At 41.6% G+C, this 14072-nt stretch overlaps 1 long non-coding RNA gene across 1 annotated transcript; it reads right to left on the bottom strand.

Annotated features, from left to right (window-relative positions):
* Nucleotides 1-832: 832 nt before the first annotated feature.
* LOC132538938 (uncharacterized) lies at nt 833-13432 on the bottom strand. Its single transcript, XR_009550263.1, has 3 exons — nt 12823-13432; nt 11638-11757; nt 833-1044 (listed from the first exon to the last, which is right to left on the bottom strand). It is a non-coding gene; the product is annotated as an uncharacterized LOC132538938 (long non-coding RNA).
* Nucleotides 13433-14072: the final 640 nt, after the last annotated feature.

Raw genomic sequence — 14072 nt, forward strand, 5'->3', positions numbered from 1 at the left:
AGTGAAGTCACAGATTTCTTACAACTGCCCAATGCCACTGCACTCTTCGTTTCTGAGTCTGTCCTTACAGGGCTCACAATGCCTAGACCGACTTTTCCTTCCAAACTTCTCCTGCCTCAGAGAAACGCAGTCATCTGACAAACCCAGCTCCAGAACCCTTTCACATCCCTCTCAACTCAGAGGAAGCACTCTACAGTGCTTAGTGACCTAGTGCTGCATGAAATGACTGTAGACAACAGAAAACTTGTTCTTACAGTTTGAGAGGTCTAGAGTCCTAACGTCAAGGCATCAGCATAACTGACCTTTCTGGATGCCTTGGGGAAAAAGACAGGCCTCCTTGATTTCTTCTGTCTCCTAGCAATGGTCAAGTTTCCAGGTTCATGACCTCCTGGACTCACTCTGACCTCTCCTCCCCTCCCACCTCCCCTGCCCTCTGTTCGCTCCCTCAGCCCCTCCCTCCTTCCCTCTCTCATTAGTGTTCTGGGGCATTGAATAGTGCAGTAGTTGTTATGCAAAAAGATTCCTCTGCCTGAGGCTCCAAACACCAACCCCCTTACACTACTGAGCAGTGCTCTGGGAGGGAGAGGGAGAGGGAGAGGGAGAGGGAGAGGGAGAGGGAGAGGGAGAGGGAGAGGGAGAGGGAGAGGGAGAGGGAGAGGGAGAGGGAGAGGGAGAGGGAGAGGGAGAGGGAGAGGGAGAGGGAGAGGGAGAGGGAGAGGGAGAGGGAGAGGGAGAGGGAGAGGGAGAGGGAGAGGGAGAGGGAGAGGGAGAGGGAGAGGGAGAGGGAGAGGGAGAGGGAGAAGAAAGAAGAGAAAGAAAAATAGCACTCTGCTTACCTCCTTATTAGTGGCATTCTAATTGCACTGGACCCACCTGGGCAAACAGGGCCTCTCTCCTTCAATTAGTCACACCTGCAAGTTTCTAGGCTGTGTGAAGTATTCACGTGTCCTAGGGAGTGAAATGTGCCTCTGGCTCGAGAGACTGTTGTTCTGTCCTCAGCAACTCTTTTTAAATTGCGGTCTCCTGGTTCTAACGTCCATGCTGCTGCAAAAGAGTGAAGTTTATTTTGTTTATCAAAGTTATGCAGAGAGGCATTTATTTTTTTTATTTTTTTTTCATTTTTTGTTTGTGATTAATAGTGGGTTACAACATTTTATGATTATAATGTTTTAGCTCCACACCACACCCACCCCCACCCCCACACCCTAAAGATAGCCACCATAGTAGTTCTCATAAGTCTTAGAAATAATTCCCTTGCCTCTGGGTTTTGTTTGTTTGTTTTTACAAGTTCATGTGTCTCAGTTCTCACATATGAATTAAACCATCTGGTAGTAGCCTTTCATCTCTTTACTTATGGGAGGCACTTACCTAAGTGGTACCTGGAGCCTTTAAGTTGTTTCTCCAGGGGCTAGAATTGTGTTTGCTATATGGTCGTTGTTCAATAAATCAAATTTGGGAACTCACTCACATATTTTAAAAAAATGTGGGGCTGGGCAGTGGCACATCTAGTTAAGTCCACACCTTTCTATGTGTGAGGACCTGGGTTCAAGTCTCCAACAGGGGCGGGTGGCAGAGGGAGGGGGCTTCATGAGCACTGCTGTGGATCTCTCTTTCTCAATGTCTATCTCCATTTCCCCCTCAATTTTTCTCTGTCCTTATCAAATGAAATAAATAAAAGCAAAGACAGGCAAATCCTGTCTTAAAAATAATCATTAAAAAGAGTGTAAAGATAATTGAACTGTAAGGCTATTATTTGACAAGAAAGGATAAGAAAGGATAAGACATGAACTCACATTCATATCAGTCCAACCCAGATGACTATAAGAATGCAATTAAATTCAAATTCAGTAATTTTTGGCATACTTTTTCATAGATCAGCACAGAAAACACAATCCAACAGGTATAGATCATGGGTTCACAGTTTGTAGCCCATGGTGACTTGCTTTTGTGAATCAGATTTTATTGGAACACAAATATGTCCATTTGCTTACAAAATGAATGGGGAGAGAAGGGAATAGTGGTTCAATTACCCTGGGTCCATGCTCCCAGAGGGATGGAAAATGGGAAAGCTATCAGGGGAGGGGGTGGGATATGGAGATTGGGTGGTGGGAATTGTGTGGAGTTGTACCCCTCCTACCCTATGGTTTTTTTAATTAATCCTTTCTTAAATAAAAAAAAAATAAAAAAAGAAGGGAATAGTGGTTATAAAAAACAGACTCTCATGTCTGATGGCCCAAAATCCCAGGTTCTAGCATCATCATAAGCCAGAGCTGAGTGAGCAGTGCTTTGGGAAGATAAATAAATAAATTAATTAAATAAATGGCTGGAGCTGCTTTTGTGCCTCGAGGTCAGAGTTGAATAATCACAACTGTGTCTAATGTAACATATTTATTGCAAAGTCCTTCACATGAAACTTTTGATGATGGATTAATAAGAAAAAATAAGATGGAATTCTGTTCCAAGCAGGCTGAATTTACTGTTCTGAAAGTGGAGTTCATGGCTTCAACAATTATAATGATTGAATTATCTATTTAGCTGGGATTCTCTCTTATTTATTAGAGTTGCAGACTAGTGTTCTAATCCTGTCATGAAATGATATACCTGGGCAGATGTTTTATTATGATATCTTAATGGGAACTGAGATAAGAGAGCCGCATATCCAATTTCTTAGGAAATGATCAGACATCCAGATTTCCTAACTCTCTTTTTTTTCCTTCTTAAGTAGGATCAAACCATCTTGTCCATGCTCAACAATGTGACCATTAGAACATTTTTCCAGCTGTCAAGGGACAGCATCAAATTCTTACCTTCCTCTTCTGGTTGTGCACACAGACACTAGGAGAAACAGTCACTCTGTGACAATAATTAGCCTATAATTAAGAAGAAATAAAGTAGGGAAAGGATAAAATCCAGGAATTAAACCCTGTTTTGTTTGTTTGTTTGTTTCTAAAATATGGCCTTTTACCAACCAGATAGGAGGGAGGTGGAGGTTTCTGCTTGTCAAGATGGCATGGAAGTTTTGGTGGTAGTTTCACTGAGTTGCATAAACACACAGGGAACTATACTCCTAAAATGATTAAACCAATGTTAGATCAATAAAAAGTTCTAAGGTATCTTGGTACTTAAGAAGACAAAGATGAGACTGGAGAGATAGCATAATGATTATGCAAAAGGTCTTCATGCCTGAGGCTCTGAGGTACCCAGTTCAATCCTCAGCACCACCATAAACAAGAGCTGAGCAGTGCTCTGGTCTCTTTGTGTATCTTTATCTCTGTATTTCTCTCTAATTAAAATAAATTAAATATTTTTAAAAGAAAAAATGAAAGACAGAATTACTATTTATGGTATCTGCATGAAGTCAGTGCTTTCATCATGCTTGCTATGGGAGAAAAATTTGACTAGTCAAGTCACTTTTGCCCTAGTGCTTTAAAAAATATCACTTTTATTGTTAAAAAGCTAGTTTAGTGACCTTGGGTCCATACTCCCAAAGGGTTAAAGAATAGGAAAGCTATAATGAGAGGGAATGGGATATGGAGTTCTGGTGGTGGGAACTGTGTGGAGTTGTACCCCTCTTATCTCTTATCCTATGGTTTTGTCAGTTGTTTCCTTTTTATAAAAGAGAGAGAGAGAAAGAAGAAAAGAAATACTAAGAAAAAAAGTTAGTTTGAATACTGGAAACCACTAATTAAGAAAGAAATTTAATCTAGCTTTTAATTCTCAGGATATGAAATTAAGAACTTGGGGTTCTGATTCCTATTTTGCCACCTAACCTGCCACATGAATTACAATAAATCACATCAGTTTCTATGGCCTCAATTTCCCCCATAGGTGAAATTATTTTAACTTCCTTTCATAAGTAATAGCGTGGTTGCGCTGATAAAATGAGGTGATTTTAGTGAATGTGTGCCAACACTATACAAGCAAAGATATTATTATCTGATTATCTTTGACGTCTTCCCACATTGTCTCTGGTATTAAAAATGTTATGGCCATAAACATCTAAAGTAATGAGCCATCGTAGACTATGAAATTTTCCTTGTGCATTTCTTAGTTTAGATTTATTTTGATGTAATAAATGAGCATAATTAACTTTAACTGCAGGCATTATTTGTGGGAATGTGTTAGCACCTTAAGTGCACCCATCTATCTCAGCATTACACAAGGACTACCAAACCAAGAAGGACTGTCTTTAAAAACAGGATGATTTCATTTGGAGATTTGAGTTGAGTTTTATTGCTGAGATTAATAAAATGTTGCTGTTTAAAATAAAACTGTTTTCTTTTTAGTACTGCATATTTTTGCCTGGTTAAAGTAACAGCAGTAACATGATTAGCTGTCAGTAATTAAATATCTTTGTAGAACTGTATCTTAATAGCATATTTTTAGAGCACAGCCACACCAAAAACATTCAATTACATAGATACGGTTTTAATATTTAACAGCTTGTTTCTTAACCACCAGCCTTCTGGTAGGCCAATGTTGGCTATGTATAAAAGCAAGCAACTAGCTTAGTGTCAAATTAAGAGAAGCGGGATATATTATAATGGTACTTTTTATGTTTCGCTCCTCTCACATCCAGCCAAGCATAATGTTTTTATTTAATGCATCTAACTATCGATTCATCTGTCTTATTTTTAGTAACAGAAACCTTCAATTTTCTCTAAACAAAATAAAGGTTTATTCAGGGTCCAAAGAAGAAGAGAGAAAAAGTCACTCTACTTAAACATCATGAGGAAATAAACAGGCTTAAGAAACAAGAAACATTAACCCAGGGCCCAATTAGAGACCCTGAAAAGAAGTCTTTGGAACCACTGGGGAGTTATATCAGGGGATAGAGAAGAAATAGCAAGGGAGTTCTTCTTCTACATAATGCTAAATGTGAATTTGTAAATACATGTAATTGGGGCAAGGGAGATAGCATAATGGTTATGCAAGGAGACTGTCATACTTGAGGTTTCAAAGACCCAGGTTCAATCCCCTGCACCACCATAAGCCAGAGCAGAGCAGTTCTCTGGTAGAAAGAAAGAAAGAGAGAGAGAGAGAAAGGAGACTGCTCCTAATTTATTTATGATGCAGCTGGATTTTGAGAAGTAAAACTTACCACTTCCACAAAATTTGTATTTTGATTCCACATTATCAACTTCTTACTCTTAAGTCAAGGCTCAGCTCACCTACCTAAACTCCAGTTCTACCCAATCAGAGCAGTACACGGGGTGATTTTCAATAATCTCCAAGTGGAGCCAGGCTTTATATTTCCTAGGTCCTCGTTGTGATAATGGCCAGGATGGTTCAGAAAACAAAATGAGGCTAGGGAGATAGTTCAGTGGAAGAGAACAAAACTCGCAAATGGAAGCCCTGAAGGTCCCAGGTTCAATTCTAGGTACCACCATATGCCAGAACTGAGCAGTGCTCTGGTCTTAGTATCTCTCCCTTGTAAAAATAAATGAATCAGTCTTAAAGAAGAGAGTGATGAATGGCCTGGAGTGTGGGTGCAGCAGGTGAAGCTCTCAGCCCATCAACACCATGTCCAAAGTTCAGTTCCTAACGTCCACATGATAGTCCAGTTCTTCCTCTGTCTCTCTTCTTCTTTCATTAATAAATGACTCTTCTTTAAAGAGAGAGAGAAAGATGCTTATGAGATACTTACTGGTTTCTCTGGCTGTGGCAGGACAAGCCAGTCTTCCATCTAGTGTATGTGCCACTGAGTCTGCTGTCAAACCAGAAGGGTCCCACTCAGTGTCCGGATTTGCTCCCCAAATGATCCTGGGCTGGCTGCTACCTCTCCAAACCACACCCTCCCTGTTAGAGTGAAGGATAGAACCTCCTATCTGGAAATGTCAGGATGTCTTAGCATTCGTGGTCACTAAAGACTAGAACAAAAGCTAAACTTTGCTGGGGAAAAAATCAAGCAAAGGGAAAGTTTCTATGGGAGGAGGGATGCACCTGTTTGGACTAGGGTTAATCTTTGGGAATGGACTTCAGGAGGGAGAAGCTGAGAGTGGTGACTTTTATAGTAGCTGCAAAGCAGGTCAGAATGAGAAGGAGCCTGCTCACCAGCAGCTTCTGCCTCCTGTGCATCAGCTACCATTCACGCCTTTACCGGAAACGAGAAGCCTTGACCTGTGAGCATTGTACTTGCTCTTACCCTACAACCTTTCAACTAGTGTTTGTGAATTCTGACCTTTTGATCTTAATCCACTGACAGAACAACTAGACACTAGGGTGTGAGAGTAGACAACCAGCTGCCAGTGTGAGCAAGGGGGTATCATCCTCATTTCTCCTGCTCGATCTTTCATGGAGATTACTCAGCATGGCTTGTTAAATTTACACCATGATCTGAGGACATCAAGTGCTTTGCACAGAGATGGGGGGAGGCCAGGAGGATGCCCACATAGGAACCTGGGAGGTGTTGGCGAGTGGCCCTGCTTTGCGAAGGCAGCAGCAGCTCAGTAGAAAAGAAGTGAATGAGGAAGCTGAAAACTGCTCCTCTCTGTCTTTCACTCTGGTCTCTGGCCAAGATCATAATCAATACCCCTTAGCACTGCACCAGCTATCAATGGCTGGAATGAAGGGAAAACCAAAAACTTTCTTTCTCACTCCTCTTTGGAGACCCTCCAGAGGAGAGAACTGTGATAAAGGAGCGTGTAAACACACATTCCCCGTGCTGTAGAACTGCAAGAGGACAGACACTCAGCTCCTTCAGCGTGTTAGTGGGCAAAATGAAAGCTCTTCTGTAGAGGCAATATTTCTCTGAAACCCTCTCTGATCAATTCCACCAGGGGCAGCCCTGCTTAAAAGCCATGCTATTTTAAAAAGAAAGAAAAGCTGGAATTGCTTTGAATGGCATGAAGGCACAATGGGAGAATGAGTCAGTAGCAAGATAGCATGAAAATGTCTTTTCATATTTGACACAGAGGAAACCTTATCTTCATCCCAAGAAAACTGAGGACTATGTGAACTCTTAATGCTCTGCTCTATCAGAGGTTCCATCAAGGAGGGAGAAAGAGTCCTTTCAGTGTGTTGTTTTGAAAAGAAACCTACAGAGGGCTGAAAGGAGGTGGTGTCTCCACTTAGATCGGTCAGTGTGATCAGGTTTCTTGAGAAGCAGCACCTGTCACAGTTGATCCAGCAACAGAATTTCTGTAGGATTCCACAGGAGGTCTGGGAAGGAGGAAAGAGAAAGTACTCTTTTTATCACCTCTGGTTTAAAACCAAAGGAAAAAGGACTTCCCCTCCATCCCAGATGAAACATTTACTTTTTTTTTCAAGTGAGCAGAATACTTCAAAATCATTAGGGCCAAAGAACACAGAGGGACGATACTGCAGAGGACTGATAGCTGAAGCATAAGAACTAAGCCATCAGGCAGCAGCATGCTGAAAATGGCTCTGTTTGTCTTGAAATAACTTCTACCCAATTCACTGGAAACCAGGAAGTGAAAGCAGAGGATTCTGAAAAGAAAATGCAGGGTAGGGACATGGGCCGTGTTAGAGCAATGTTCTCCCGCTCTCATGTTTTCAGATCACTTGAGCACAAGGGTTCTGTTGATGTTCTGGGCTCCATATGCTAGTCTGTGGAGGCTTTCCTGGCCATGGCTTCCAGCTAAATACCCTACATTTCTCATGCCAAACTCTCTGCCAAGATGCTGGTGAAGAAAAATATAAGCCAGGCAGGATCATGAACTCCTTTTAGCACAAGGTACTTCCCAGGTAATCCCATGATTCTTCTTTTTAAGAGATTTCAGAAGGCGGAGCCAAGATGGCAATTCAGAGACTGCAAGGAGGCTGCTTCAAAACTGGAAAGTTCAGCCACCAGGTTCCAAATGCTGCCATGATGCCATCTGGACTCCCACTTCCCCAAAGCCCTGCCCCACTTGGGAAAGAGAGAGGCAGGCTGGGAGTATGGATCGACCAGTCAACGCCCATGTTCAGAGGGGAAGCAATTACAGAAGCCAGACCTTCCACCTTCTGCATCCCCGGGTCCATGCTCCTAGAGGGTTAAAAATAGGAAAGCTATCACGGGAGGGGATGGGATACGGAGCTCTGGTGGTAGAAATTGTACCACTCTTATCCTATGGTCTTGTCAGTGTTTCCATTTTATAAATAAATAAATAAATAAATAAATAAATAAATAAATGATTACAGCAGAGCATGGCTTCAGAGAACATGGAGAAGTCTGGATCTTGACTGAGAATCAGATGGAGCTATTCACCAAACTGTCAGCTGGGGCCCTTTACACCTGTACCCTCCTGGCCAGCAAGTCCTGCAGCATCCATCTCAGAGAAAGTATTTAAAAGACACCCCTGAACCCCTACTCTTGAATGATGACCTTCACACACACCTCTTTCCCCTTAATAAAGCTGGATCATTGGGTAGAGTGTAGGACTTGCAAGCATAAAGTCCTGAGTTATTGATACATCCTCAGCACCACTGTCCATGGCCGGGCAATGGTACACCTGGTTGAACACACACTTTGTTCAGAATGCACAAGAACCCAGGCTCAAGCCCTGGGTCTCTACCCACAGAGGACAACCTTTATGAGCAGTGAAATGGATCTGCAGGTGTCTCTCTCTCCTTCTCTATCCCCTCTTCCTTCTCAACTTCTTTCTGTCTCTAGCCAATATGTAAAATATTTTTAAATAAATATTTTTTCAAAAATAAAATACTTATAAAATCAATAAATAAGTCTTCAAATAAAATAGCATAGAATTTAAAAACCTTTTTACCTTGTACTCCCAGGAAATGGTAGTTTCCAAGTTTGTAACTATTGTTCTCCTGGGCAGACATCTCCTGAAATAATCTTTTCCTCAGCAGAAAGTTCCACATTCTATGGATCTGGCTTTTTGTGCAAGGAGAGATAGACCCAGTTGGTTGGCAGCAGTGTGACAGCAAAAAATGTTTCTAGTCATTGCCAAGTGCTCCCAGGGCATGAGAGAGGGGATTGAAATTCACCCTCTGTGGAAAACACTGACTGAACCCAGTTTGGTATTTTCAAAAGTCTGCCATCTCTCAGACAGCTCAGCACAATCACCTGACATTCCGCCGAGTTCTCAACCACCTCAGGTCTCTGCGCTAACTCCACCTCCCTGGGACTACTCAACCTTTATCTCTTAGCTGGTCCTGGCCCAGCTCACTCTACTTCCTTAGGCACAGAACTAAGGCCAACATCAAACTGCTTTCAGGACTCTATCTAAGATAGAGGGTGTTGCTTAAAGAGGGGAAGAAAAAAGTAGTGATGGCAAATGTGGCTGGGCCTGGGTTCAGATCCTGTCTCTGTGATAAAGATGCTGTGAGGGGTGCAGGCAAGTCATCTTCTTTTCTGAGTCTTGGCTTCTAATAGGAAAACAGAACTAAACAAAGATTTTTATCCCACAGCAATGTTACTGATTAAATGCTGGTACAGGTAAAGCCTTCACAGCACCTGCAGGTACTTATTTATTATAGCTTATGGAATTAGAGACAGATTGCCTTAGATACCAGAAAACAATCCAAGGATAGCAACAGGAGGTCAGCTGGAGTGGAATAGTGTTGCCTCAGCAAAGATAAGAATCACTGCTGGCAGTATAGGCATTGAAAGCAGGCAGCACTGGCCAGGGGAGTCGGACAGGACATCTGGGCAGCAGAAGCGTCTAATTGGCGGTGATGGTAAGAACCAGCAAATACCAAACGATGGTGGGTTAAGACAAATACCAGTAACTGGTGCTAAGGGAAAATATGATGTGAGATGAGGAGAGAAAGATGGACACCTGTAGACCTGCTTGTCCGCTTATGAAGTGACCTCCCCCCTGCATATGGGGGTCCAGGAGGCTCGAACCAGGAGCCTTGCAAGGTCCTTATGCTTTGCAGTGTGCTTAACCTGGTGCACCACTGCCTGGCCTCCAACAAAATCTTCTTAAAAATTAAAATTGACTATTCATAAAATGTGACTTTTCTTCTGTTTTAATATTTAATTTATTTATTCCCTTTTGTTGCCCTTGTTGTTTTATTGTTGTAGCTACTACTGTTGTCATTGTTGTTGGATAGGACAGAGAAATGGAGATAGGAGGGGAAGACAGAGAGAGGGGAGAGAAAGATAGACACCTGCAGACCTGCTTCACCACCTGTGAAGTGACTCCCCTGCAGGTGGGGAGCCAGGGCTCGAACCGGGATCCTTGTGCTTTGCACCACTTGTGCTTAACCCACTGCACTACAGCCCCACTCCCTGTGACATTTCTATAGTACCTATTTCAGTAATGCACTTTAAAAAAATCAGGATTCCTAAAACTGTATTCATCCCATATACAAAAATCATTCTCGTCTATCTACACTTTAAAACAAAAAAAAAAAACATGACTTTAGGGTCTTATACATGTGCAATATGACTGAGTGACCTTCCTCACCCAATTTTTTATTCCTTATTATTTTTTTTATTTTGAAGGAAAAAGAAAAGTGATGAGGGAGAGAGAAAAAGAGAGAGACCACACCACTGCTCCATCATCCATAGATTTGTTTATAGGGTAACCAGGATGTTCCCATGTGGTTCCAGGGCTCAAACTAAAGAACCCAGCCACAGTGGTATGGGAGGTGGCACAGTGGATAAAGGTTAGACTCTCAAGCATGAGGTCCTGAGTTCCATCCCCACAGCACATGGACTAGAGTGATGTCTGGTCCTTTCTCTCTCCTCCTATCCCTCTCATTAACAAATAAATAAAATATTAAATTAAAAACCCAGTCACAGCATGATGCTCTCTACCAGGGGATTTATCCCCCATCCTCTCTAGTCTGCATTTTTAGAGAAAAGAATATCCTTAAAGCCCACTGGGAGATAGCAGAAAGGTTGTGGCTATCTCCCACTGTGGAGATAGCAACCAAGGTTATGGCTCTGAAGTCCCAGGCTCAATCCCTACAACTACCATGAATCTAAGTTGAGCAGTGCTTTGGCAAAAGGAGAGGAGAGGAGAGGAGAGGAGGGGAGGGGAGGGGAGGGGAGGGGAGGGGAGGGGAGGGGAGGGGGAAGGAGAGAATTAGCTTAAAGAATTAGATTTCAGAGAAGTAATATGTACTACATTGCACTGTTGAATCCATTTGTAAAGTGGATTTCTTTGTATGTCTAGAGAAGTGCACTGATGATAATGAGGTAAGGTTTGAAGATAAATGCATTTACAATCTCCTCTTTAAATCCAATACTCACATAAATATTCTTATTTAGGGGGTGGGATGATGGGGCAATATATCCTTCTATTGTACTAATAGGAGAGAAACAATTGTACAGTCGCCAAGTAATAGAGCAGGAGCTGACAATTATAGTTGCCTGTCACATGCATTCCTAATGCGATCACTATTAGAGCAAGCCTCTGTGAGAAGGATCAGGGAGATTAAAACAGACAGGTGCCTCTTTAAGGTACTTGGTACAATTTAGCTGGACTTAATAGGCTCTTTCTCTGGGACTCTGAATGGGAGTAGAAGCAGTTGCACTACAATTTTCAGGCCATGTTTGTGTTAGAGATGTCAGGAGCTTCTCATCACTTATCACAGCACCCTCTAATTTGGCCTGTACAGATGACGGGGCTTCTCTGTGATACTGTCTTGTTTCTCCGTGTGCTTAAATATGTCCCTGTTTTCATATCAACTTAAACAAGTGCACATCTGGCAGCAACTTACCAAATTCTGGGTCTCCCTCATAAGTCAACATTCCTTGCTTATCTTCTGAGTGGTGACCCTCTGCATCCATCTTTAGGGCCAGGCATGTTATCTCTGTCACATCCAGTGTGATTGTCCTATCTGCAAACAACCGCAAAAGAGACCGGACTGTGGTAAAAGTTACAACAGAGACAATTTATCAGCCATCTTGGTTGAAATCCTACACATTTTCATTATCTCTGTTTCAAATGTTCAGAGCAAGCCTGAAATCCCTGCTTATTGCACTATCTCTTCCACTCTGAAAAACTGTTCAGGGTGCATTCCCAGATGGCAAAACTTTCCATAGCAACAAGAAATAAGAAAGGTTACAGCTTTCTTCTGCATTTTCTAGGATAAAGGACTGTGCACTACTCTGATTTTGGGGCATCCCTGTAACATTCACAAATGGGCTGAACCCTCCAAATCTATTTTGTGCACCTCAAAACTCAATAAATTATTTTTAGATATAAACTGTATTTTAAGATATAACTGTATTTTACCAGTGGTAGGGTGAATGTTAAAGAAGCCAGGTTCTTTCATTACATATTCACGTGAGATAGATTATTTTTTATATATAATTGGAGGGATGGATAAGTTAGACAAGTGAAAAAGAAGCAGATATTTCCTGTTATATATATAACTTTTATTGAATAGAGACAGAAGCTGTGAGGGGAGGGGAGAGGATAAAGAGGGAGAGAAACAGAGACACCTGAAGCAGTACTTCAGGGCTTGCGGAGATTTCTTCCTGTAGGTGGGGACCAGGATCTTGAATCCATGTCCTTTCTTATTGGTTTCTAGATTTTATCTGTCTCTGTCTTTCTGTCATACACACACACACACACACACACACACACACACACACACAGCAGAAGGAGAAGGTAGTGGAGGAGGGAGAGAGAGACAGAGAAAGACAGAGAGAGAGACAGAGAGAGAGAGGAGAGAGGAGAAAGATAGAGATATCTCTGGTATCTCACTCACATTTGGAGTTTGGTTAATCCAGTTAGCCTTGAGGGAAAGTAAATCACAGAGCTCACTGTTGTACTGCTGTTTTCCCTACCTCTCTGGTTATTTTATCTCCTATAAACTGAGAAGCCTTATCAACTAGAGTTGATGAAGGAGACATGATGACTAATTTAGTATTTCCAAAAACTTTTAAGAGCCACCCACCTACTGGTAGGATATTCTTGGGTTCAATAGTATCACGAAGAAAGCCAACATTGACCCAGAAAGCCAGCTTCTTGAGGACCAGTCCTTGTAAAGCAGTGCTGGATAATGACACTTATAAATGAAGAAATACAAAACAAAAGCAATTTATCAAGCAAACAACACCACATGGGTGACCAAGGAGATGGAGGAAGACTAGACTCTCATATTTAATATTTGTGAGTAAAAGAAACTGGCATTATTCAAATGGAAGCACTTAACAACAGCCCAAGAGAGTGATGCTTTGGAAACCTGGCACCAAATTTCTCTGTTTGCAGAAATGCACAGCTCACACAATCCATGTTTATTTAGCTCTGATTTACTTCCTTGAAGGTACCTGTTACATATTTGTTGATGTTCTCTTACCTTGTGTTGTTGATGCAGCTTTGCTTTTGTAGGAAGAGCTACCAAAGTACAAGGTTCTGTTTCGTGTTTCTTATGAAAAAATCTATTTACCTCAACATAGAAGTCTGTACAGAAATAGAGGATGGGAAAATACGATGGGAGAGAGAGATTTACTACAGACCAGAGTATGCATGCTCTTGATTAAGCTTTCAATCTTCATAAAAATGGAAGAGGTATACATCTATAGCATGAGTATAAAGTGGGAAGAATTATAGTAACAGACAGAAAGGGGGTACCAATTGTGAGGATAAGAAACAGCATTTGGAATACCTTTGGGGACTTCAGGTGAGGCCACACTGTCCTTCTGTGGAGAAAATGATCACCCAGGTTTGGGTTCATCATTCCCTTGCTTTCCCTTGTATGCTGGAACTTATGTTGAGCTTATCAAACGATGTGTGATTTAGTATGGAATGTTTTGACCTGAATTCCTCCCACTACAACTTGAGTTTTTTGGTTTTTTTTTCCCCACTCACTTATTTTCTAAAGAGGTAGCCAACTTGACGAGTGTATCTGGTGTTGATTGTTTTTCGTTACTATATAGTATTCTTACTTTTTTCTTTTTAATTTAAAGAGGCATCAGAAGGGAAGTGGACTGTAAAACAACAGACATCTTCACTATTTGTTGTCTAGGACCAATTCTGTTTGTTTTCATTTCTTCTTTGGTCTTTGATTCAAGTTTATGCTTCCACTGGGGACAAATAAATGATTTATGATCTGTTATATAATATATACTAGAAAGAATATATTTATTCCTTTTTTTCTACTTTCTCCTCTATTTCACTTTCTGGATGAGGTAGCTGAAATCCAGG

The sequence above is a fragment of the Erinaceus europaeus genome, chromosome 6, assembly GCF_950295315.1.
Source record: "Erinaceus europaeus chromosome 6, mEriEur2.1, whole genome shotgun sequence".
In the NCBI taxonomy this organism is placed as follows: Eukaryota; Metazoa; Chordata; class Mammalia; order Eulipotyphla; family Erinaceidae; genus Erinaceus; species Erinaceus europaeus.